This window comes from Bombina bombina, chromosome 12, assembly GCF_027579735.1.
Source record: "Bombina bombina isolate aBomBom1 chromosome 12, aBomBom1.pri, whole genome shotgun sequence".
Classification (NCBI taxonomy): domain Eukaryota; kingdom Metazoa; phylum Chordata; class Amphibia; order Anura; family Bombinatoridae; genus Bombina; species Bombina bombina.
The window spans coordinates 50,817,058-50,843,216 of NC_069510.1; the positions used below are offsets into that span (position 1 = coordinate 50,817,058).

The window sequence follows — 26,159 nt, forward strand, 5'->3', positions numbered from 1 at the left end:
TCCATATTCCAGGTTTGTCATAATAGTAAATCTCACAACATTCAACCTATGTTGGTGATTGTGACAACTCTAACAATGCCCTTTTGCTCTGACCGTGAGTGGTCCGATCATTATGTCTAAGTAATCACCAGGCAACTACTAGACCTGTTTCTTTTGATGTTGGTGTTTATAGATACTGTTTTGAGTATATATTTGGTGTCATTTTATGAATTGGAGAAAGTGTAAAAATAGTGTAATATCTGTACAATAACCTTGAAGATTTTTATAAGTAAAACAGGACATTGAGGGATATGGCAATACAGTAGTTAATCCAATGAGAAATCTGATTTTTACTTTGGAGTTAAGAATATTTTTCCCCCCTTTGAGGCACAATTGGAAATCACTTCAATTTGAACTTTAGCCATTTGGATTAACAGATACTACAGGATCATGTGAGACTGGACGTGAGTCTTTTCATCCTGTATTATAACTGTGCTTTTACAGAATCCATATAGGAAGATTAATACATTTTAATACAAGTTTGGATAGGAGCAAACTGCATATATATTCTAATTGGTTTCTAATCTAATCAGAGCTGCCTTTATACTGTGGGGCCAGTTATTGCAAATACAAAATTACTTCTGTACAGGTGCGGACCTACAGGGGGTGCAGAGGTCGCATTTGTGACTGGGCCCCTGAAGCGGCGGACAGCAATCAGCCCGATCAGATACGATGTGCGGTGACAGAAGATCATCTCCGCCTGCACATTAGTAAATCGGCCCCTGTGTGTGAACCATACTTTTTGCACAATGAAGGAAATGACTGCAGCACTTATGTAATAGATGTACTACAAAATGTGTAACTAATAAGCTTCCAATTATTGCTTCATTGCTGGTGAAAAATGGCTCAGCACTGGAAGTGTTAAATTAACATTTCTAAATAAATCACTGGTACAGAGCATAATTCAGTAAAATTCTATTTATGCACAAGGATACTGGATAATGTGAGAGTTAGGTCAGCTAGATTTGTAATGTGACGGCCCCCATGACTAGAGGGAGGTGGGAAAAAACATAATTTATGCTTACCTGATAAATTCCTTTCTTCTGTAGTGTGATCAGTCCACGGGTCATCATTACTTCTGGGATATTAACTCCTCCCCAACAGGAAGTGCAAGAGGATTCACCCAGCAGAGCTGCATATAGCTCCTCCCCTCTACGTCACTCCCAGTCATTCGACCAAGGACCAACGAGAAAGGAAAAGCCAAGGGTGAAGTGGTGACTGGAGTATAAATTAAAAAATATTTACCTGCCTTAAAACAGGGCGGGCCGTGGACTGATCACACTACAGAAGAAAGGAATTTATCAGGTAAGCATAAATTATGTTTTCTTCTGTTAAGTGTGATCAGTCCACGGGTCATCATTACTTCTGGGATACCAATACCAAAGCAAAAGTACACGGATGACGGGAGGGATAGGCAGGCTCTTTATACAGAAGGAACCACTGCCTGAAGAACCTTTCTCCCAAAAATAGCCTCCGATGAAGCAAAAGTGTCAAATTTGTAAAATTTGGAAAAAGTATGAAGCGAAGACCAAGTTGCAGCCTTGCAAATCTGTTCAACAGAGGCCTCATTCTTAAAGGCCCAAGTAGAAGCCACAGCTCTAGTGGAATGAGCTGTAATCCTTTCAGGAGGCTGCTGTCCAGCAGTCTCATAAGCTAAACGAATTATGCTACGAAGCCAAAAAGAAAGAGAGGTAGCAGAAGCTTTTTGACCTCTCCTCTGCCCAGAGTAAACGACAAACAGAGAAGACGTTTGTCGAAATTCCTTAGTTGCCTGTAAGTAAAATTTTAGAGCACGGACTACATCCAGGTTGTGCAGTAGACGTTCCTTCTTCGAAGAAGGATTTGGGCATAAAGAAGGAACAACAATCTCTTGATTGATATTCCTGTTAGTAACTACCTTAGGTAAGAACCCAGGTTTAGTACGCAGAACTACCTTATCCGAATGAAAAATCAAATAAGGAGAATCACAATGTAAGGCTGATAACTCAGAGACTCTTCGAGCCGAGGAAATAGCCATTAAAAATAGAACTTTCCAAGATAACAACTTTATATCAATGGAATGAAGGGGTTCAAACGGAACGCCCTGTAAAACATTAAGAACAAGGTTTAAACTCCATGGTGGAGCAACCGTTTTAAACACAGGCTTAATCCTGGCCAAAGCCTGACAAAAAGCCTGGACGTCAGGAACTTCTGACAGACGTTTGTGTAACAGAATGGACAGAGCTGAGATCTGTCCCTTTAATGAACTAGCGGATAAACCCTTTTCTAAACCTTCTTGTAGAAAAGACAATATCCTAGGAATCCTAACCTTACTCCAAGAGTAACCTTTGGATTCACACCAATATAGGTATTTACGCCATATCTTATGGTAAATCTTTCTGGTAACAGGTTTCCTAGCCTGTATTAAGGTATCAATAACTGACTCAGAAAACCCACGTCTTGATAAAATCAAGCGTTCAATTTCCAAGCAGTCAGCTTCAGAGAAGTTAGACTTTGATGTTTGAAGGGACCCTGTATCAGAAGGTCCTGTTTCAGGGGTAGAGACCAAGGTGGACAGGATGACATGTCCACCAGATCTGCATACCAAGTCCTGCGTGGCCACGCAGGTGCTATTAGAATCACTGATGCTCTCTCTTGTTTGATTCTGGCAATCAATCGAGGAAGCATCGGGAAGGGTGGAAACACGTAAGCCATCCTGAAATCCTAAGGTGCTGTCAGGGCATCTATCAGGACTGCTTCTGGATCCCTGGATCTGGACCCATAACGAGGAAGCTTGGCGTTCTGTCGAGACGCCATGAGATCTATCTCTGGTTTGCCCCAACGTCGAAGTATTTGGGCAAAGACCTCCGGATGAGGTTCCCACTCCCCCGGATGAAAAGTCTGACGACTTAAGAAATCCGCCTCCCAGTTCTCCACTCCCGGGATGTGGATTGCTGACAGGTGGCAAGAGTGAGACTCTGCCCAGCGAATTATCTTTGATACTTCCATCATAGCTAGGGAGCTTCGTGTCCCTCCCTGATGGTTGATGTAAGCTACAGTCGTGATGTTGTCCGACTGAAACCTGATGAAACTCCGCGTTGTCAACTGGGGCCAAGCCAGGAGGGCATTGAGAACTGCTCTCAATTCCAGAATGTTTATTGGCAGGAGACTCTCCTCCTGACTCCATTGTCCCTGAGCCTTCAGAGAATTCCAGACGGCACCCCAACCTAGAAGGCTGGCGTCTGTTGTTACAATTGTCCAGTCTGGTCTGCTGAATGGCATCCCCCTGGACAGATGTGGCCGAGAAAGCCACCAAAGAAGAGAATTTCTGGTCTCTTGATCCAGATTCAGAGAAGGGGATAAGTCTGAGTAATCCCCATTCCACTGACTTAGCATGCACAGTTGCAGTGGTCTGAGGTGTAGGCGTGCAAAGGGTACTATGTCCATTGCCGCTACCATTAAGCCGATTACCTCCATGCATTGAGCCACTGACGGGTGTTGAATGGAATGAAGGGTGCGGCAAGCACTTTGAAGTCTTGTTAACCTGTCCTCTGTCAGGTAAATCTTCATTTTTACAGAATCTATAAGAGTCCCCAGGAAGGGAACTCTTGTGAGTGGAACGAGTGAACTTTTCTTTTCGTTCACCTTCCATCCATGTGACCTTAGAAATGCCAGTACTAACTCTGTATGAGACTTGGCAGTTTGAAAGCTTGAAGCTTGAATCAGAATGTCGTCTAGGTATGGAGCTACCGAGATTCCCCGCCGTCTTAGTACCGCCAGAAGAGCACCCAGAACCTTTGTGAAGATTCTTGGAGCTGTAGCCAATCCGAATGGAAGAGCTACAAACTGGTAATGCCTGTCTAGGAAGGCAAACCTTAGGTACCGGTATGTACTGACCCTCTTGGATCATAGGTAAAATTGTCCGAATAGTCTCCATCTTGAACGATGGAACTCTTAGGAACTTGTTTAGGATCTTTAAGTCCAGGATTGGTCTGAAAGTTCCCTCTTTTTTGGGAACCACAAACAGATTTGAGTAAAACCCCTGTCCCTGTTCCGATCGTGGAACTGGGTGGATTACTCCCATTAACAAGAGCTCTTGTACGCAGCGTAGAAACGCCTCTTTCTTTGTCTGGATTGTTGACAACCTTGACAGATGAAATCTCTCTCTTGGAGGAGAGTATTTGAAGTCCAGAAGGTATCCCTGAGATATTATTTCTAGCGCCCAGGGATCCTGGACATCTCTTGCCCAAGCCTGGGCGAAGAGAGAAAGCCTGCCCCCCACTAGATCCGATCCCGGATCGGGGGCCCTCAATTCATGCCGTTTTAGGGGCAGCAGTAGGTTTCCTGGTCTGCTTGCCCTTGTTCCAGGACTGGTTAGGTTTCCAGCCTTGTCTGTAGCGAGCAACAGCTCCTTCCTGTTTTGGTGCAGAGGAAGTTGATGCTGCTCCTGCTTTGAAATTACGAAAGGAACGAAAATTAGACTGTCTAGTCTTAGTTTTGGCTTTGTCCTGAGGCAGGGCATGGCCTTTACCTCCTGTAATGTCAGCGATAATCTCTTTCAACCCGGGCCCGAATAAGGTCTGCCCTTTGAAAGGTATATTAAGCAATTTAGACTTAGAAGTAACATCAGCTGACCAGGATTTTAGCCACAGCGCCCTGCGTGCCTGAATGGCGAATCCTGAATTCCTCGCCGTAAGTTTAGTTAGATGTACTACGGCCTCCGAAATGAATGAATTAGCTAGTTTAAGGACTCTAAGCCTGTCCGTAATGTCGTCCAGAGTAGCTGAACTAATGTTCTCTTCCAGAGACTCAATCCAGAACGCCGCTGCAGCCGTGATCGGCGCAATGCATGCAAGGGGTTGCAATATAAAACCTTGTTGAACAAACATTTTCTTAAGGTAACCCTCTAATTTTTTATCCATTGGATCTGAAAAAGCACAGCTATCCTCCACCGGGATAGTGGTACGCTTAGCTAAAGTAGAAACTGCTCCCTCTACCTTAGGGACCGCTTGCCATAAGTCCCGTGTGGTGGCGTCTATTGGAAACATTTTTCTAAATATCGGAGGGGGTGAGAACGGCACACCGGGTCTATCCCACTCCTTAGAAACAATTTCAGTAATTCTCTTAGGTATAGGAAAAACCTCAGTACTCGTCGGTACCGCAAAATATTTATCCAACCTACACATTTTCTCTGGTATTGCAACTGTGTTACAATCATTCAGAGCCGCTAACACCTCCCCTAGTAATACACGGAGGTTTTCCAGTTTAAATTTAAAATTTGAAATATCTGAATCCAGTCTGTTTGGATCAGAACCGTCACCCACAGAATGAAGTTCTCCGTCCTCATGTTCTGCAACCTGTGACGCAGTATCTGACATGGCCCTAATATTATCAGCGCACTCTGTTCTCACCCCAGAGTGATCACGCTTACCTCTTAGTTCTGGTAATTTAGCCAAAACTTCAGTCATAACAGAAGCCATATCCTGTAATGTGATTTGTAATGGCCGGCCAGATGTACTCGGCGCTACAATATCACGCACCTCCCGAGCGGGAGATGCAGGTACTGGCACGTGAGGCGAGTTAGTCGGCATAACTCTCCCCTCGTTGTTTGGTGAAATTTGTTCAATTTGTACAGATTGACTTTTATTTAAAGTAGCATCAATACAGTTAGTACATAAATTTCTATTGGGCTCCACTTTGGCATTGCAACAAATGACACAGGTATCTTCCTCTGAATCAGACATGTTTAACACACTAGCAAATAAACTTGCAACTTAGAATACAATTCAATTAGAATAATATTAAAAACGTACTGTGCCTTTAAGAAGCACAGAAAATCTATGACAGTTGAAAATTAATAAATTGAAACAGTTATAGCCTCAATCCTTGTAAACAACACAACTTTAGCAAAGGTTTAATCCCAATAGCAAAGATAACAAATTCTGAAAGCAGGAAACAATTACAGAATAAACGTTTTTTATCACAGTCAACTATAATTCTCACAGCTCTGCTGAGAGAAATTACCTCCCTCAAAATAAGTTTGAAGACCCCTGAGTTCTGTAGAGATGAACCGGATCATGCAGGAAATACAATGAGCTGCTGACTGAAATAACTGATGCATAGAAAAGGTGCCAAAAAACGGCCCTTCCCCCTCACACACAGCAGTGAGAGAGAACAGAAACTGTCAGAAAAAGATTAAGCAACTGCCAAGTGGGAAAATGGTGCCCAAACATTTATTCACTCAGTACCTCAGCAAATGAAAACGATTTTACATTCCAGCAAAAACGTTAAACATAATTTCTAGTTATTAAACAGCTTAATGTACTTCTTACAGTGTAATTCTAGTGAAGTACCATTCCCCAGAATACTGAAGTGTAAAGTATACATACATGACATTATATCGGTATGGCAGGATTTTCTCATCAATTCCATTGTCAGAAAATAAAAGCTGCTACATACCTCTATGCAGATTCATCTGCCCGCTGTCCCCTGATCTGAAGTTTACCTCTCCTCAGATGGCCGAGAAACAGCAATATGATCTTAACTACTCCGGCTAAAATCATAGCAAAAACTCTGGTAGATTCTTCGTCAAACTCTGCCAGAGAGGTAATAACACACTCCGGTGCTATTTTAAAATAACAAACTTTTGATTGAAGATATAAAACTAAGTATAATCACCATAGCCCTCTCACACCTCCTATCTAGTCGTTGGGTGCAAGAGAATGACTGGGAGTGACGTAGAGGGGAGGAGCTATATGCAGCTCTGCTGGGTGAATCCTCTTGCACTTCCTGTTGGGGAGGAGTTAATATCCCAGAAGTAATGATGACCCGTGGACTGATCACACTTAACAGAAGAAACATCAATACTATATATACTTATAACATGTATTTAGTGTTTTATATACCTTTAAGATTCAGCAATAACCTTATTTATGACCTTTTTTCATGAAAGAATTATTACATGTGTAAAGTTTGTAACATCACATTTGAGTGAGAGTAAATTGCACTTGGTCTTAGTATAAAGGAGCCGGAAACTGAACTTGGTGCTGAAAACTAGATATTGAGAATGTCTGAGCTGCAGCACAGGTGACGTAATCAGCTGTCCCAGGTCTAAGCTGCAGCACAGGTGACGTAATCAGCTGCCCCAGGTCTAAGCTGCAGCACAGGTGACATAATCAGCTGCCTCAGGTCTAAGCTGTAGCACGTGATGTAATCAGCTGCCCCAGGTCTAAGCTGCAGCACAGGTGACATAATCAGTTGTCCCAGGTCTAAGCTGCAGCACAGGTGACGTAATCAGCTGCCTCAGGTCTAAGCTGTAGCACATGTGATGTAATCAGCTGCCCCAGGTCTAAGCTGCAGCACAGGTGACATAATCAGCTGCCCCAGGTCTAAGCTGCAGCACATGTGACATAATCAGCTGCCCCAGGTCTAAGCTGCAGCACGTGATGAAAGCAGCTGCCCTAGGTCTAAGCTGCAGCACATGTGATGTAAGCAGCTGCCCTAGGTCTAAGCAGCAGCTCAGGTGATGTAATCAGCTACCCTAGGTCTAAGCTGCAGCACAGGTGACATAATCAGCTGCCCCAGGTCTAAACTGCAGCACATGTGACGTAATCAGCTGCCCCAGGTCTAGTCTGCAGCACATGTGATGTAAGCAGCTGCCCCAGGTCTAAGCTGCAGCACATGTGATGTAAGCAGCTGCCCTAGGTCTAAGCTGCAGCACATGTGATGTAAGCAGCTGCCCTAGGTCTAAGCAGCAGCACAGGTGATGTAATCAGCTGCCCTAGGTCTAAGCTGCAGCACAGGTGACTTAATCAGCTGCCCCAGGTCTGAGCTGCAGCACATATGATGTAATCAGCTGCCCCAGGTCTAAGCTGCAGCACAGGTGACTTAATCAGCTGACCCATGTCTAAGCTGCAGCACAGGTGATGTAATCAGCTGCCCGGGCGTAAGCTGCAGCACAGGTGATGTAATCAGCTGACCTGGGTTTGAGCTGCAGCACAGGTGATGTAATCAGCTCACCTGGGTCTGAGCTGCAGCACAGGTGATGTATTCAGCTGCCCCAAGTCTGAGCTGCAGCACAGGGTAATATAATCAGCTGCCCCAGGTCTAAGCTGCAGCACAGGTGATGTAATCAGCTGACCTGGGTCTGAACTGCAGCACAGGTGATGTAATCAGCTGCCCCAAGTCTGAGCTGCAGCACAGGGTAATATAATCAGCTGCCCAAGTCTGGGCTGCAGCACAGGTGATGTAATCAGCAGCCCCAGGCCTGAGTTGCCGCACAAGTGACATAGTCAGCTGTTAATTGTTTAAAGGGACAGACATGTATATTATTTAGAGCATTATTATATTGCACTGTTGTTTACATAAAACTGTTTAATCTGCAAAGGGGATAACACATTTAGATGTAAAGGAGCAATGCACTTGCAGGGACTTAGCAGAACATATCTAGTAAACCAATGACAAGAGGCATATGTGCAACCGACCACCAGTTATCTCCCAGTAGTGCGCTTCTGAACCTACCTAGGTATGCTTTTCAACAATGAAAGTAAATTTGATAGTAGAAGTCATTTTAAAATCGTATGTTCTATATAAACATGAAAGTTAAATTTTGAGTTTCATGTCCCTTTTAAAGGGACACTCAAGTCAAAATTAAACTTTCATGATTCAGATAGAGCAGCAATTTTAAACAACTTTCAAGTTTACTTCCAAAAACAAAATGTGCACAGTCTTTATATATTTACACTTTTTGAGTCACCAGCTCCTCCTGAGCATGTGCAAGACTTCACAGACTATACGTATATGCATTTGTGATTGGCTGATGGCTGTCACATTATCAGGGGGAGTGGAAATAAACATAATAAACATAACTTTGAAATTTGTCAGAAAAAAATCTTCTCATTTGAAATTCAAACTAAGTGCTATGCATTGTCTTTTTACCATGCATTTGTTGGTTATGCAAATCTACTCTATTTACTGGTCCTTAACTTGTTTTCAGTCAGGGTGCTCCTGACGCACTGCTCTGTTAGTGTGAGAGTTAGGGTGAGTGGAACTCAACATGCAGAAATAGACGTACAGGAAACCAAAAGTATTTTAAATGACTTTAATAAAGCAAGAGAAACAAAAACTAAAAGTAAAACAAGAGCAGATTCCAGGATGCAGCAGAAACAACATGATTCAGGTAAGTTGCTGATGGTACAGTAAGCACATGAGACTCAGCAGGTACAGGAAACCCAGCGGGTACTGTTGAGGAGGCTGTCAAGTAACATCAGGTAGGTGCAGCGGGTACAGGTAAGCAGACTCTGGTACAGCAGGATACAGGAGACTCAGCTGGCACAGGATACCCAGTGGGTACTGTTGGTAAGACTGTCAGGGGATATCAGGTGAGTGCAGTGGGTACTGCAGGGTACAGGTAAGTAGCCACTGGTACAGCAGGATACAGGAGACTCAGGATGTCACAGGATACAGGTAAGTGAGAAAAAGAGCCGGTGGGCAGGTAAGAAGAATGAGGAAAGCTCATTAATAACACAGCACAGAGTTATGGGCTGAGTGGGTTTACAGATAGCCGTTTGCTATGTAGTTAACTAAAAACATAATTTATGCTTACAAGATAATATCCTTTCCTTCCGGATAGGGAGAGTCCACGGCTTCATTCCTTACTGTTGGGAAATACATCCCTCCCACTTCCTCATTACCCCAATCATTCTGCCAAGGGAACAAGGAAAAGTAGAGAAATATCAGGGTATAAATGGTGCCAGAAGAATAAGATTAATAATAGGGGGCCGCCCATAGACAAGAAAAACGAGCGGGGGCCGTGGACTCTCCCTATCCGAAAGGAAAGGAATTTATCTGGTAAGCATAAATTATGTTTTCCTTCCTAAGATAGGTAGAGTCCACGGCTTCATTCCTAACTGTTGGGAAAACTATACCCAAGCTCCAGAGGACACTGAATGAATAACGGAAGGGAACAAAAAGGAAGAGGCGGACCCTATTCTGAGGGCACCACAGCCTGCAAAACTTTTCTCCGAAAGCTTCTTCAGCTGAAGCAAAAACATCAAACTTGTAAAAATTAGAAAAAGTATGTAAGGAGGACCAGGTAGCCACCTTAAAATTTGATCCATAGAGGCCTTGTTCTTAAAGGCCCAAGAGGAAGCCACTGCTCTAGTGGAATGAGCCATTATCCTCTCAGGAGGATGATGTCCCGCTGTCTTCTAAGCTAAGCTGATGACACTCCTTAACCAAAAAGATAGGGAAGTCGAAGTAGCCTTCTGCCCCTTACGCTTCCCCGAATAGACAACAAACAAAGAGGAAGATTGTCTAAAACTCCTTAGTAGCCTAATGTTCCTTCGATGAAGAAGGATTAGGACACAAGGAAGGAAAGACAATCTCTTGATTGATGTTGCGATCTGACACAACCGTAGGAAAAAAAACCTAATTTAGTACGTATAACTGCCTTATCTGCATGAAAAATCAGAAAAGGGAACTCACATTGCAAAGCAGAGATGTCAGAAACTCTGCGCGCAGAGGCAATAGCCATTAAAAAGAGAGCCTTCCAAGATAACAATTTAATGTCAACGGAATGCAGAGGCTCAAACAGAGCCTGTTGCAAAACACGAAGAACAAGATTTAGGCTCCAATGAGGAGCCCCAGATCAAAACACAGGTCTGATCCTAATCAGAGCCTTAACAAAGGACTGCACGTCTGGAAGCTCAGCCAGCCTCTTGTGCAATAAAACCGACAGGGCCGAAATCTGTCCTCTCAGGGAACTAGCAGAAAGGCCCTTCTCCAGTCCATCCTGGAGAAAAGATAAGATCCTGGCAACCTTAACTCTGTGCCAAGATAAACCACGCTCTTCACACCAGAATAAGTAGGTCCTCCACCCTTTGTGGTAGATACGTCGAGTAACTGGTTTATATGCATGAATAAAGTATCAATGACACTCTCAGAGAAACCTTTATTTGCTAAGACTAAGTGTTCAGTCTTCACGCAGTCAGCCTCAGAGAATCTAGATTTTGATGAACAAATGGACCTTGTAACAGCAGGTTTCTGCGACAAGGTAACTTCCACGGAGGAGATGATGACATCCCCACTAGATCCGTGAACCACGTCCTTCGCGGCCACGATGGAGCAATCAGGACTACTGATACCCGCTCCTGCTTGATGCGGGCCACAACTCGAGGAAGAAGCGGTAATGGAGGAGAAATATATGAGTTTGAACCTCCAGGGCACTGCTAGTGCATCTATTAAATCCGCTTGGGGATCCCTCAATAATGATTATAATCTAATTTTAGCTTGAGGCATTTTCTTTAGCAAGTATCATGCAATGTGTCCTAATCCCAACCATTAATGACCAGCCCTAGCAGAGCTCCCAGAACCTTTGTGAAAGTTCCTGGAGCTGTAGCCAACCTGAAAAGTAGAGACACAAACTGGAAATGTTTGTCTAGGAAGGAAAACCTTAGAAAACAAAAAATTATCTTTGTGAATAGAGATATGCAAGAAGACATCCTTCAATTCTATGGTGGTAATTAATTGACCCTCTTGTACCAATTGTAAGATGCTCCAAATTGCCTCCATCTTGAACGTGGGTACCCGAAGAAATTTTAAGACCTTGAGATCTAGAATGGATCTAAAAGTTCCCTTCTTATTTCAAACTATTTATAGATTTGCCCCCTACCAGAGATAAGTCTGGTTTGAGGGTTGCACCTTCATGCAGATTTTGATACAGAGTAGATTGCTTGGATTTGTTCCAAGTATTGCCCGGCTTCCAATAAGGGTTGGAAGCCTCAACTTTCTGGCAAGAGGAGGAAAATTTCTGATTACTGAACTGGTAAAAAGAATGGAAATGACCAGAAAATCTAATTTTGTCTTTGGACCTGAGATAAAAAAGCACCCTTAGCACCAGACACTGTGGCAATAATTGCATCCAAGCTAGGACTATATAGGATTTATCCTTGGAAAGGGAGAGATAAAAATCATGTCCTTTGATACCATGTCTACAGACCAAGATTTGAGCCACCAAATCCACATTCTTTGCTTTAATGTGAATAGTTTCAAAAATTGTCAGACATAAAGGAATAAGCAACATTGATAATTTTAAGACACTTCTGAATTTCCTCTAAAGAGAGGTTTCTGAAGAGAAACCATCTCTGATAAGTTGTCACACCACAAAGTGATAGCACCCACTATGGAGGCAACACTGATTGCTGGCTTGAATAAAAAAATCTGCTTGTTGAAAAGCTTTGCTATAAAAAGCCTCTAGTTTTCTATTCATGGGGTCATTAAAAGAGGTACTATTATCTAAGGGGATAGTAGGCATTTTAGCAAGCATAGAAATAGCTCCATTCACCTTGGGAATAAATTCACAAAGTTCAAGATTTCCATGAGGAAATGGAAACATCTTTTTGAACTTAGTGGAACCTCCAAAGTTTTAGAAAGAGGCTTTAAAAACAGTTGTAAGTAAAACTTATTTCAGCAAAGTGTGAAGATAATCCATCTTAAAGATGCACTCTCAGATTCCAGGTCCAATGAAGGATCCCAACTATCTGACAGAATCTCACTTCTGAAGAATCTGAATCTTCCATATCAGAATACTTAAGCAGAGTTACTGATGTGCTACTTCTGTGAGATATACAAGATTAACTGAAACCACCTGAAGTATCACCCACTGCGAGGAATAGATGCCAAAACTTCACAAATAGTGGAGTACAAATATTCCTTAAAATCAGGAGAGGCATCTAGGTAACCTCCCTGGGACCTACCCTACACTACAATGGCCCCTGAGTCAGCACACCTATAACACAAACCATTTCCCAAGGCAAAAAACAACTTCCACACATAGAATGTAAAGAGACATTATCCAGAAGTTACTCGTTATAAAGTGCCCCAAACCAGTCACAGAGAAAAACCTCTGTGTGTATTGTCCCCAGGCTGTGAGTAAAATTAACATTATACGCACCAAAAGCCTGTGGTCTATGTGAGTGATCTTCTTCACCAACGTAGAACTCAATCCACTATTCTTACAAAGCTGTAGTAAACCTGCATTAGCCCATCCTGGTTAGTAGAGAACTAACCTAGAATCTGAAGCAGCTGCACATCAACAGGCCAACAGGAGGAGGCTGAAGGATAAATCCCAGCAACACCTGAGGGAGGCTAGTGACAAACTCCCAAGGGAGAATTACTATCACTGCCAGTTTAGAGGAGGAGAGATCGTGCTGCTGCAGAGAACTTCCGCAAAAGGACAAGGGTGAGAGGAACAGACCAACACCAGGAGAGGGGTGTGTGGAGCCAACCAAGGAGCGGAGGACAACCGCAAAAAGCTCAAGCGAAATGAAAAGGGATGGCTACTGAGCAACAGGTGAAAAATATAAATTTATTCCATTAAAAAGAGAAAAAAAGACACAACAAGTCAGGCGAGGGTATTAGCCATCTAACATGTCTTGCGCAGACAAGCACTTACTCATAGATGCGATGCATCTATGAGTAAGCGCTTGTCTGCGCGAAACATGTTAGATGGCTAATACCCTCGCCTGACTTGTTGTGTCTTTTTTTCTCTTTTTAATGGAATAAATTTATATTTTTCACCTGTTGCTCAGTAGCCATCCCTTTTCATTTCGCACTGCCAGTTTACTCCTGTACACCCCTCTGTCCTATTCCCAGCTCTCTGAGGGGGTAATGGGTCTCACATAGGTCTGAGAACCCCTGTCAACGTTCTTACGGAAGAGCACTTCAATTTTCAACTTATTCTGTGGAGGCAAATAAATAAGACTGAGGTGTACAGGGAAGTTGGAGGGATTTAATTTAAGGCTCCTAGTATGTTGGGTATTTTTTGCCTCCTCAAAGAGGACTAGAGTTTAATCCCACATGTGATGGCTTGTGGGCTCTCACCACCTTATGAAAGAAAAAACAGAATTTATGCTTACCTGATAAATTACTTTCTCCAACGGTGTGTCCGGTCCACGGCGTCATCCTTACTTGTGGGATATTCTCTTCCCCAACAGGAAATGGCAAAGAGTCCCAGCAAAGCTGGTCACATGATCCCTCCTAGGCTCCACCCACCCCAGTCATTCGACCGACGGACAGGAGGAAATATATATAGGAGAAACCATATGATACCGTGGTGACTGTAGTTAGAGAAAATAATTAATCAGACCTGATTAAAAAACCAGGGCGGGCCGTGGACCGGACACACCGTTGGAGAAAGTAATTTATCAGGTAAGCATAAATTCTGTTTTCTCCAACATAGGTGTGTCCGGTCCACGGCGTCATCCTTACTTGTGGGAACCAATACCAAAGCTTTAGGACACGGATGAAGGGAGGGAGCAAATCAGGTCACCTAAATGGAAGGCACCACGGCTTGCAAAACCTTTCTCCCAAAAATAGCCTCCGAAGAAGCAAAAGTATCAAATTTGTAAAATTTGGCAAAAGTGTGCAGTGAAGACCAAGTCGCTGCCTTACATATCTGGTCAACAGAAGCCTCGTTCTTGAAGGCCCATGTGGAAGCCACAGCCCTAGTGGAGTGAGCTGTGATTCTTTCAGGAGGCTGCCGTCCGGCAGTCTCATAAGCCAATCGGATAATGCTTTTAAGCCAAAAGGAAAGAGAGGTAGAAGTCGCTGTTAGGGGTAATATGAACCTGACGGCAGCCATCTTGTTTCGCGCAGCCATTTTGTGATAATAACATCCATTTTGTAATGAATAGACTTTATTATAGCAGTTATTATGTAGTGAGAATTATATGCATGTTATGAGTTTCTTTAGCTATTCGGCCTTGCCAATGTACCCTGGCCTAATGCCTAGAAGTAAGATAGAATGAGATAATGTAAACAAGAGGCTTTAGACACTTGGTTGTCTCTGCAGATGGTAGTTTGTTATGACTCTGTAAATATTGTTATGAGAAACTCATGTTCCAGTTTTTCCTTGTAAATTGCTCTGTATAACTGTGTAAGATGACGCGGTCCTAACGTGTCATCCCCTTAACCCTGTATGTCACTATAAGAAAGGCTTGCACTGTGCAATAAACAGAATTGGCTTTCGATCATAATGCTGCGTGGTCTGAGTCATTCTAAGGGGCCCTTATCAGGTAATCTACATATGCCTCAGGTGGTACACTAGGCCCCAGGCTTTGGCCTGCACTGACACTTACCCCCTGAAGGGGACACCTAACAGTTTTGGCGTCAGGACAGTGGGATTCGCAGTGAGTAACTATGAGTGCTTTTACCATGCTTTCTTTCTGTGAATTTGAACCTAAATTTAGTCTGGTAATAGGTGTTGATAATATATGATATAAGGTTAAAGGGGTTCCTGTGGTTGAAGCACAGGTTTGCGGAGGTTAAAGTCCTGCCGGCAGTTGTGATACCCCTCCAGACAGGTAATCAGTCCTGTGCTGGGACACGACAGGTATTGTGAGTCCTGTCGGTGATAAGCGCGCAAGAAATATATGAATGCCAGTTGACGGGAGGATTTTTTAAGATAAACTCCCCCGGGCGAACGTGGCAGTGAAGTGAGTAAGTCTCACGTGTGTTGAAGTTTCCCATATTCATTCCCATAATAGAGTTTTGCTACCCACCTGAGGCTCATGTTGATATCTGATGCTTGCTTTTGCTGCTATATAAAATTATGCTGTGCGTAGAAAATATTAAGTGGCTGTGCATGTTAATTGTGGCTATTATTGTATTGAGAAAGGGGAACTGCTCATAGATAAGAATGCACAGAGAAAATTACATGTATAAGGTAAAAGAAAAGAAGAGTTAATAGTTTCTGCAAAAGACAGAAATATTTTTTTTAAAAAACACGGTCAGTAAGTACTGCTGTTTGATAAATAGAGAAATCTCTGTGTTAAAGAATGTAGCAGGCAAAGAAGGGGGGCCACCACTGAGCGCGCACATAGCTCAGAAAAGAAAAAAAAAAAGAGAGAAAAGAAATCCTGTCTCCGTTTGTAAGATTTTTTTTGTTTGCTTGCAGTAACAAAACTGAAATTTTGTATATTGAGATGCATAATGTGTGATGGTCTGTAGGTTCTCACTATGGTATGCGTGTAACAGATTTACTTTGGACCAGGAACAGAATGTATTATTTGAAAATGATTATCCCACTCCACGCAAAAAATGGCCATTTTGCGTGGAATCGAAAAAAAAATGCATTGTGGAAATGGTGAAAAGTTAATCTAGTGTTTTTTTATATATATATATGTATGTCGTACGCTAGAAATTAGATGTTTTTCTGCGAAAGAAAAAAAAGGGAGTGAATCTTTGGCATGCAAGATGAAATGAGCTTGTGTGTGTCTGTATCGTTAGTAATAATGTTTCTTTCTGTTTCTCTGCTGGGAAATCAGACGTTTTTAGAAGATATTTGGTAATGTTATTTTATGTAACTGTATTTCAAAGTCACCAGCATGTTTTAAGTATGTGGTATTCATATGCAGTTTTAGTTTTAAGTGATAATTGTTGTTCGGCATGTAAAGATATGATATTGTTTTTGCAAGTGAAGTAACGGCTTTGAAAGTGGCTTTGAAAGTGCGATGGTGTGTGTGATTTTTTGTCACGCTCTGGTAAATATGAAATTGTTTCTGGTATGATTAATGGGTTAACGTATGTTGTATTTGTAAGGTCTGTGCACGGCGTGGGTGCACACAATGAAATATATTTATAGGCTGTAATTGAAAGTTTTTCTAAAAGGGCGTCCGTTTTTGTTGCAAGTAAATTAATCTGCAGGTCATGCTACAGTACAGAGGTGAAATTGGTGTGGTAAATCATACAAGCAGCCTAAATTATGGTTAGGATATACATATGTAATTTGCGTGATGAATGGTTAGTCCTTAAAGGGACAGTTCACTGTAACAAGGTGTTGCTATTAATGTATTGTCCATGACTTGTTATACAAGTGGCATATTATCTTATATTTGTCTGGAAAATCAGAGCTCAGTGCGTAGACGGAGCAATAGAAAATTGTCATTTTCTTATTTAAAGAACCAGTGCAATAACCCTGTATTAGTATTTTGCTAAATATATTTTTAGAGACCTTTCTTTGTATATATTTATTTTAAATTTGCTGGTCAGATAGCAGATATTTTTTTTGCAGCATAACTTAATTCTCTCTGTAATGCAAACTGAAGTGATAAGTTGTCTACAATTTTAGTGTAGGGATCCGTGAGACTAGCGGACAGAAAAGAAAAAAAAAAAAAAAAAACAAGAAAAAAACAGAGGAGTGAAAATATTTAAAGGGATACAGGAAAACTGGTATAACATCTGAGAATTTAAGGGAATATTTACATAAAAGACGATGAGGTTTACTGTAAGCCTAACACTAGTATATTTCACTGTGTTAGCAGTTTCAATTAAAGATTATTTTTAATTTGGTTAAAATGTCCCTTTAATTAGCCTGCATCCCACTGTGAGTGCGTTCTTATGCTTCTTATGCTTGTTTAGGCTATTTCATGAACGTCAGTATGCATTTTTTTATTATAAGGATCATTGGGAATAATTTAAAGGGGAAATTGTATTAGTATTCTTTTTCAGAAAGCTTATTTTTTTGTGTTATATACGGTTGTTATATTTGGCTGTAGAGCTGCAGAATGGGGAATATCAAATTATATACAACGTTAAATCCAATAATTTTGTTGTGGTTAAACTAATTAGCATTTATCAAGTTTTAGTGTGAATTTTATATTTTTAAGCAGTAAACAGTGTTTCTCCTTTAAGTAGAAATGAAACTTTGAGCTTGCCTCACTATCCTCACTATCCTTGAGAAGAATGATAACACTGTGCATGTTTTGCTTATCTTTAAAAAAAAAAAAAAAAAAAAAAAGTTTCTCTGTTTGGCTTTGTTGCAGAGAGAACGATTTGCACTGTACATTTAAAGCGGCAGTACTGGTGTTCTATGTTATAAAAAATGATAACTATAAATTGCTCACTACAAAGAAACAAGTATTTATAGAATATTCTGTCATAGAATATAGCTTAAAAAATGATAATTTTATTTCTGTGGCTGTCAAACTGTATCTCACATATATAACTCTTTGTTATTTAAAATAACCCCCACTGCGTTCAATAAATAAATGAGATATTATTTAATGAAGTGATTCCAGTGACACTTTAAAATATATATAGTTATTTGGTTATTAACTAGTCTACCACTATTATTGCAATGACTTTGATTGCTGCTTAACAGTTAAGCCGTGGTCCATAAGGTGTCTAGAAATAAACACCCCTAAAACAAATGATGCACAGTTTATCTGATTCTACTGCATTTATATAACTAGCTAATTTATCTGTTCACAGTTTTGGTTTTATTTATATGGCTTACGTGTATTCTGTCTCTTGGTGTTGTAATGAGAATTATACAGCCTGTGATAAGAGGCAGTCCTCAAAGGTTTAAAAAAAAAAAAATTAGCATATGAGCCTACCTATGTTTGGTTTAATCTAGGAAGGTTGGTTAAAATTAAAAGTCCTATCTGAAAAATGAATTTTCATTTATCCTAGAATGTCCCTTTAACAGTGGCTACTGTGGTTATCTGATCTTTCCCAAATAAGCGCAATTTTATTTGTGCAATCTGCAACTTAAGTTTCTTGGGCATCTGCTGTGATTGCTTTCTTTGTGTGATATTCAAGTTTTGTACATAGTGGATGTTTTTAATTGTTTGTCATGTTCTGAGTGTGTTGCATTTCAGCAAATGTCAGAATATGTGTTGCATTCTAAGTTAATTGTAGTTGTTTGAAATTTGTGTCAGCAGCTAATGTTTCGTTTTGTGTAAGACAAGAACGATTGGTTTTCATTGTTTGTTATGTTTTTCTCTTTTGTGGACAGCATATTGAATTGTGAAGTGTATTTCATTTTGCTTGCTATTGAGAATTGTCTCTGCATGAGTGGAGTGCATGATTTATCGTTTAGTTTCTTGTTATCTTGTGTTTGCGTGTCACATGAGATGTTTCACGCAAACATGGGGGAAGTATTGATGAGTATTGATGAATATCTTTATGTAATGGAGGAGATTATTTTTAGGAGGTGAACCTACAACGTTTTGAATCTCCTCGTACAATGTTATTGTGTTACTTTCAGATGCCTAAAATGTTTTATTTTTCTATGTGGTTCTTAACACTATATTTGTATTTGCAGGATGAGAGTATGCTGTCTTCAGAGATTGAAACACACTAACTGAATTATTTTTGAGTTTCCATATTTAGGTAAAATCTGTACAGGCAAAATTCCATAAGTGCACTCTTCAAAAGATTAAAGATTGAAAGCAAGTAAACCTTTAAAGAAAGAAAAGATAAAGATGAAAGACCTTTTGTCAAGCTTGTTTTAACCATCATACTGCAGTAAAAAAAAAAGTTACTGAACTATCTTTGGATCCATTCTTTGCTTTGCATGCTGGTACCAGCCCCAGAACTGGACTCTGGGTAATCCATGACTGTTTCCTCTGATGTGTGTCTTCAGGACATAAAGACTATCCTTCTCTGGACTGTGCCTTACCGCTCGATATGGAAGTCCTGTTATGCTGTTACAGGATCAACCAATTAAATTAGGGGAGTATTGTTTTAACCCTATTCCTTATATTGCTTGTTTTGTATTTTCTTGTATTTGTTTTATTTTTATTGATCATATTTGGTCTAAGAAATCATATGCTTCATTGGTATTAGTGCACATGGTAGTTTATGTGCGTAACAAAGTAACCCTTTAGATAAGTGTAACTGTGAACTTCGCAGTATTGTACTCTATTGAATGGCCCACTGAGTATAGAAAATAGGTTTAAGGAAAATGCTGCAACATAGCATAATATTTTAGACCCTTCACCCTTTAGAACATAAGGAGGACACGTCTAAGCTAGAAGTTTATAGTAAATATACAGAGAAATGTTTCAGGGAATAGCATAATTATAGTTTATGAAAGCAAAGGTGTTTTTCCCTTTTATTAATTAGTATGGTATCTGTTTATCAAAGAGAGTAATTCTTACCATAAAGATGTGTTTACCTTTAAAAGAGCTTGTAGTTTTAAATGATGTTCTGTTTGTATGCTTTCCTCATATAGGAGTGTGAGAGAATTTAGGTTGGAGAATTATAAACATTATAGATAGCAGCCATCCAGAATAAAGCAACACAAGGTTCTTTTATTTTTTAGAAGTTGTAAATTATTCTCTGAGAAATGTCAATGTATTTAAGTTGTATTATCTATCAACAATGTTTTGTTTGATTTTAAATGACATAGGATGAAAGTGACGTTTTATTTGGACATAATTGTGATTGTATTGCGGTGTGTACTCATCCTGTATTGTTTCTGTTTGCTTCCTAGACTCCCTGTGACTCGAGTGTCTGCTTGCCATGGGTATCCACTGGTTGCCTTGTCTACCCCATGAACAAACCATCAGATTTCCAGTATCTCCCTGCGGAAGAACCGTGGATAAGCACCCCTACTGCAAATGAACTGTTGGAGAACTGTATTATAGCAAAGTGTCAAGGTGCAGCGCTCTCAAATGGACAAAGACTGTTCTTAAAGTATTCAGAGGCCACCTAGAGACAGTTGTGCTGTTGCTATGTCATGCTTTACTGTGGAAAAGGAACTGTTGGACATATTGGGGGGTGCTAGCAATGCAGGTGGAGAGATAGATGATGCAGCGTTGTTTGGGGGTAGATGGGGGCTGGTTGGGTCTCTGTGCTGGTGGACCGGTAGTTTTGGGAAGGCTGGAAGATAGATGGAAGGTATTGGAGGGACTGTACCTATATGCAGTGACAATTAGCCTATAAAAGTATATCACGACATGCGAATATTTTTCTCTTTAGTATTCTCACAGAGTTCTGTTACCATAATATAAGGCTTTACTAATTTTCTATGCCTGTCTATTTTTATGTTATTCTGTTAGAATAAAAGGATGGTATGTTAGGGGTAATATGAACCTGACGGCAGCCATCTTGTTTCGCGCAGCCATTTTGTGATAATAACATCCATTTTGTAATGAATAGACTTTATTATAGCAGTTATTATGTAGTGAGAATTATATGCATGTTATGAGTTTCTTTAGCTATTCGGCCTTGCCAATGTACCCTGGCCTAATGCCTAGAAGTAAGATAGAATGAGATAATGTAAACAAGAGGCTTTAGACACTTGGTTGTCTCTGCAGATGGTAGTTTGTTATGACTCTGTAAATATTGTTATGAGAAACTCATGTTCCAGTTTTTCCTTGTAAATTGCTCTGTATAACTGTGTAAGATGACGCGGTCCTAACGTGTCATCCCCTTAACCCTGTATGTCACTATAAGAAAGGCTTGCACTGTGCAATAAACAGAATTGGCTTTCGATCATAATGCTGCGTGGTCTGAGTCATTCTAAGGGGCCCTTATCAGGTAATCTACATATGCCTCAGGTGGTACACTAGGCCCCAGGCTTTGGCCTGCACTGACACTTACCCCCTGAAGGGGACACCTAACAGTCGCTTTTTGACCTCTCCTTTTACCAGAATAAACAACAAACAAGGAAGATGTTTGTCTGAAATCTTTAGTAGCCTCTAAATAGAATTTTAGAGCACGGACTACGTCCAAATTGTGTAACAAACGTTCCTTCTTTGAAACTGGATTCGGACACAAAGAAGGTACAACTATCTCCTGGTTAATATTTTTGTTGGAAACAACTTTCGGAAGAAAACCAGGCTTAGTACGCAAAACCACCTTATCTGCATGGAACACCAGATAGGGCGGAGAACACTGCAGAGCAGATAACTCTGAAACTCTTCTAGCAGAAGAAATTGCAACCAAAAACAAAACTTTCCAAGATAATAACTTAATATCTACGGAATGTAAGGGTTCAAACGGAACCCCTTGAAGAACTGAAAGAACTAGATTTAGACTCCAGGGAGGAGTCAAAGGTCTGTAAACAGGCTTGATTCTAACCAGAGCCTGAACAAATGCTTGAACATCTGGCACAGCTGCCAGTCTTTTGTGAAGTAAAACAGATAAAGCAGAGATCTGTCCCTTCAGAGAACTTGCAGATAATCCTTTCTCCAAACCTTCTTGTAGAAAGGATAGAATCTTAGGAATTTTTATCTTGTTCCATGGGAATCCTTTAGATTCACACCAACAGATATATTTTTTCCATATTTTATGGTAAATTTTTCTAGTTACAGGCTTTCTAGCCTGAATCAGAGTATCTATTACAGAATCTGAAAACCCACGCTTTGATAAAATCAAGCGTTCAATCTCCAAGCCGTCAGTTGGAGGGAAACCAGATTCGGATGTTCGAATGGACCCTGAACAAGAAGGTCCTGTCTCAAAGGTAGCTTCCATGGTGGAGCCGATGACATATTCACCAGGTCTGCATACCAAGTCCTGCATGGCCACGCAGGAGCTATCAAGATCACCGAGGCCCTCTCTTGATTGATCCTGGCTACCAGCCTGGGAATGAGAGGAAACGGTGGGAATACATAAGCTAGGTTGAAGGTCCAAGGTGCTACTAGTGCATCTACTAGAGTCGCCCTTGGATCCCTGGATCTGGACCCGTAGCAAGGAACCTTGAAGTTCTGACGGGACGCCATCAGATCCATGTCTGGAATGCCCCATAATTGAATTATTTGGGCAAAGATTTCCGGATGGAGTTCCCACTCCCCCGGATGGAATGTCTGACGACTCAGAAAATCCGCTTCCCAATTTTCCACTCCTGGGATGTGGATTGCAGACAAGTGGCAGGAGTGATCCTCCGCCCATTGGATTATTTTGGTCACTTCTTTCATCGCTAGGGAACTCCTTGTTCCCCCTGATGATTGATATATGCAACAGTCGTCATGTTGTCTGATTGAAACCTTATGAATTTGGCCTTTGCTAGTTGAGGCCAAGCTTTGAGAGCATTGAATATCGCCCTCAGTTCCAGAATGTTTATCGGGAGAAGAGATTCTTCCCGAGACCATAGACCCTGAGCTTTCAGGGGTTCCCAGACCGCGCCCAAGCCCACCAGGCTGGCGTCGGTCGTGACAATGACCCACTCTGGTCTGCGGAAGCTCATTCCCTGTGACAGATTGTCCAGGGTCAGCCACCAACGGAGTGAATCTCTGGTCTTTTGATCTACTTGAATCGTCGGAGACAAGTCTGTATAATCCCCATTCCACTGTCTGAGCATGCACAGTTGTAATGGTCTTAGATGAATTCGTGCAAAAGGAACTATGTCCATTGCTGCAACCATCAATCCTATTACTTCCATGCACTGCGCTATGGAAGGACGAAGAACAGAATGAAGTACTTGACAAGAGCTTAGAATTTTTGATTTTCTGACCTCTGTCAGAAAAATCCTCATTTCTAAGGAATCTATAATCGTTCCCAAGAAGGGAACTCTTGTTGACGGGGACAGAGAACTTTTTTCTTTGTTCACCTTCTATCCATGAGATCTGAGAAAGGCTAGGACGATGTCCGTATGAGCCTTTGCTTTTGACAGAGACGACGCTTGAATCAGGATGTCGTCCAAGTAAGGTACTACTGCAATGCCCCTTGGTCTTAGAACCGCTAGAAGGGACCCTAGTACCTTTGTGAAAATCCTTGGAGCAGTGGCTAATCCGAATGGAAGTGCCACAAACTGGTAATGCTTGTCCAGAAAAGCGAACCTTAGGAACTGATGATGTTCCTTGTGGATAGGAATATGTAGGTACGCATCCTTTAAATCCACGGTAGTCATTAATTGATTTTCCTGGATAGTAGGTAGGATCGTTCGAATAGTTTCCATTTTGAACGATGGAACCTTGAGAAATTTGTTTAGGATCTTGAGATCCAAAATTGGTCTGAATGTTCCCTCTTTTTTGGGAACTATGAACAGGTTGGAATAAAAACCCATCCCTTGTTCTCTTATTGGAACTGGATGAATCACTCCCATTTTTAACAGGTCTTCTACACAATGTAAGAATGCCTGTCTTTTTATTTGGTTTGAAGATAATTGAGACCTGTGGAACCTTCCCCTTGGGGGTAGTTCCTTGAATTCCAGGAGATAACCTTGAGAAACTATCTCTAGCGCCCAAGGATCCTGAACATCTCTTGCCCAAGCCTGAGCAAAGAGAGAAAGTCTGCCCCCCACCAGATCCGGTCCCGGATCGGGGGCCATCCCTTCATGCTGTTTTGGTAGCAGTGGTAGGCTTCTTGGCCTGCTTACCCTTGTTCCAGCCTTGCATTGGTCTCCAGGCTGGTTTGGGTTGTGAAGTATTACCCTCTTGCTTAGAGGATGTAGAATTAGAGGCTGGTCCGTTTCTGCGAAAGGGACGAAAATTAGGCCTATTTTTAGCCTTAAAAGACCTATCCTGTGGGAGGGCGTGGCCCTTTCCCCCTGTGATGTCTGAAATAATCTCTTTCAAATCAGGTCCAAATAATGTTTTACCCTTGAAAGGGATGTTAAGCAATTTTGTCTTGGAAGACACATCCGCTGACCAAGACTTTAGCCAAAGCGCTCTGCGCGCCACGATAGCAAACCCTGAATTTTTCGCCACTAATCTAGCTAATTGCAAAGCGGCATCTAAAATAAAATAGTTAGCCAATTTAAGTGCTTGAACTCTGTCCATAACCTCCTCATACGAAGATTCTTTATTGAGCGACTTTTCTAGTTCCTCGAACCAGAAACACGCTGCCGTAGTGACAGGAACAATGCATGAAATTGGTTGTAGAAGGTAACCCTGCTGAACAAAAATCTTTTTAAGCAAACCTTCTAATTTTTTATCCATAGGATCTTTGAAAGCACAACTATCTTCGATAGGAATAGTAGTGCGTTTATTTAGAGTAGAAACCGCCCCCTCGACCTTGGGGACTGTCTGCCATAAGCCCTTTCTGGGTTCGACTATAGGAAATAATTTCTAAAATATAGGGGGGGGAACACAAGGTATGCCGGGCCTTTCCCACTCCTTATTTACTATGTCCGCCACCCGCTTGGGTATAGGAAAAGCGTCGGGGGGCACCGGAACCTCTAGGAACTTGTCCATCTTACATAATTTCTCTGGAATGACCAAATTGTCACAATCATCCAGAGTAGATAATACCTCCTTAAGCAGTGCGCGGAGATGTTCTAATTTAAATTTAAATGTCACAACATCAGGTTCAGCTTGTTGAGAAATTTTTCCTGAATCTGAAATTTCTCCCTCAGACAAAACCTCATGGCCCCTTCAGATTGGTGTGAGGGTATGTCAGAACAGTTATCATCAGCGTCCTCTTGCTCTTCAGTGTTTAAAACAGAGCAATCGCGCTTTCTCTGATAAGTAGGCATTTTGGATAAAATGTTTGCTATAGAGTTATCCATTACAGCCGTTAATTGTTGCATGGTAATAAGAATTGGCGCACTAGATGTACTGGGGGCCTCTTGTGTGGGCAAAACTGGTGTAGACACAGAAGGGGATGATGTAGTATCATGTTTACTCCCCTCATTTGAGGAATCATCTTGGGCAATATCATTATCTGTGGCATTGCTGTCCCTACTTTGTTTGGACACTATGGCACAATTATCACATAAATTTAAATGGGGAGACACCTTGGCTTTCATACATATAGAACATAGCTTATCTGATGGTACAGACATGTTAAACAGGCTTAAACTTGTCAACAAAGCACAAAAAACGTTTTAAAATAAAACCGTTACTGTCACTTTAAATTTCAAACTGAAAACACTTTATTACTGAATATGTGAAAAAGTATGAAGGAATTGTTCAAAATTCACCAAAATTTCACCACAGTGTCTTAAAGCATTAAAAGTATTGCACATCAAATTTCAGAGCTTTAACCCTTAAATTAACGGAACCAGAGCCGTTTTTACATTTAACCCCTATACAGTCCCAGCTATATGCTTTGCTGAGACCCAACCAAGCCCAGAGGGGAATACGATACCAAATGATGCCTTCTATAAGCTTTTTCAGTGATTCTTAGCTCCTCACACATGCATCTGCATGCCTTGCTCTCCAAAAACAACTGCGCATTAGTGGCGCGAAAATGAGGCTCTGTCTATAACTAGAAAAGGCCCCCATCTGAAAAAGGTGTCCAACACAGTGCCTGCCGTTTTTCTAAACAATCCCCAAGATTATAATAACCATTAATAGTTAGAATCTGCAAAATATGCCTAGCAAAGCAATCGTTTTAGCCCAGAAAAATGTCTACTAGTTTTTTAAGCCCTTATGAAGCCCTTTATTCTTTTATTTAACTAAGAAAATGGC

General features: G+C 41.2%; 1 long non-coding RNA gene across 2 annotated transcripts in view; it reads right to left on the reverse strand.

The window, feature by feature from the left end:
• The window catches only part of LOC128643227 (uncharacterized), a 43,998-nt gene that overhangs the window by 16,764 nt on the left and 1,075 nt on the right, over nt 1-26,159 (reverse strand). The window contains exon 4 of one of the 2 annotated variants that reach the window (XR_008399787.1): nt 9,104-9,381. The exons of the other annotated variant lie outside the window; for it this stretch is intronic. This is a non-coding gene — a long non-coding RNA (uncharacterized LOC128643227). Of the gene's footprint in view, nt 1-9,103; nt 9,382-26,159 lie in introns of those variants that run through there. 2 annotated transcript variants of the gene reach the window in all.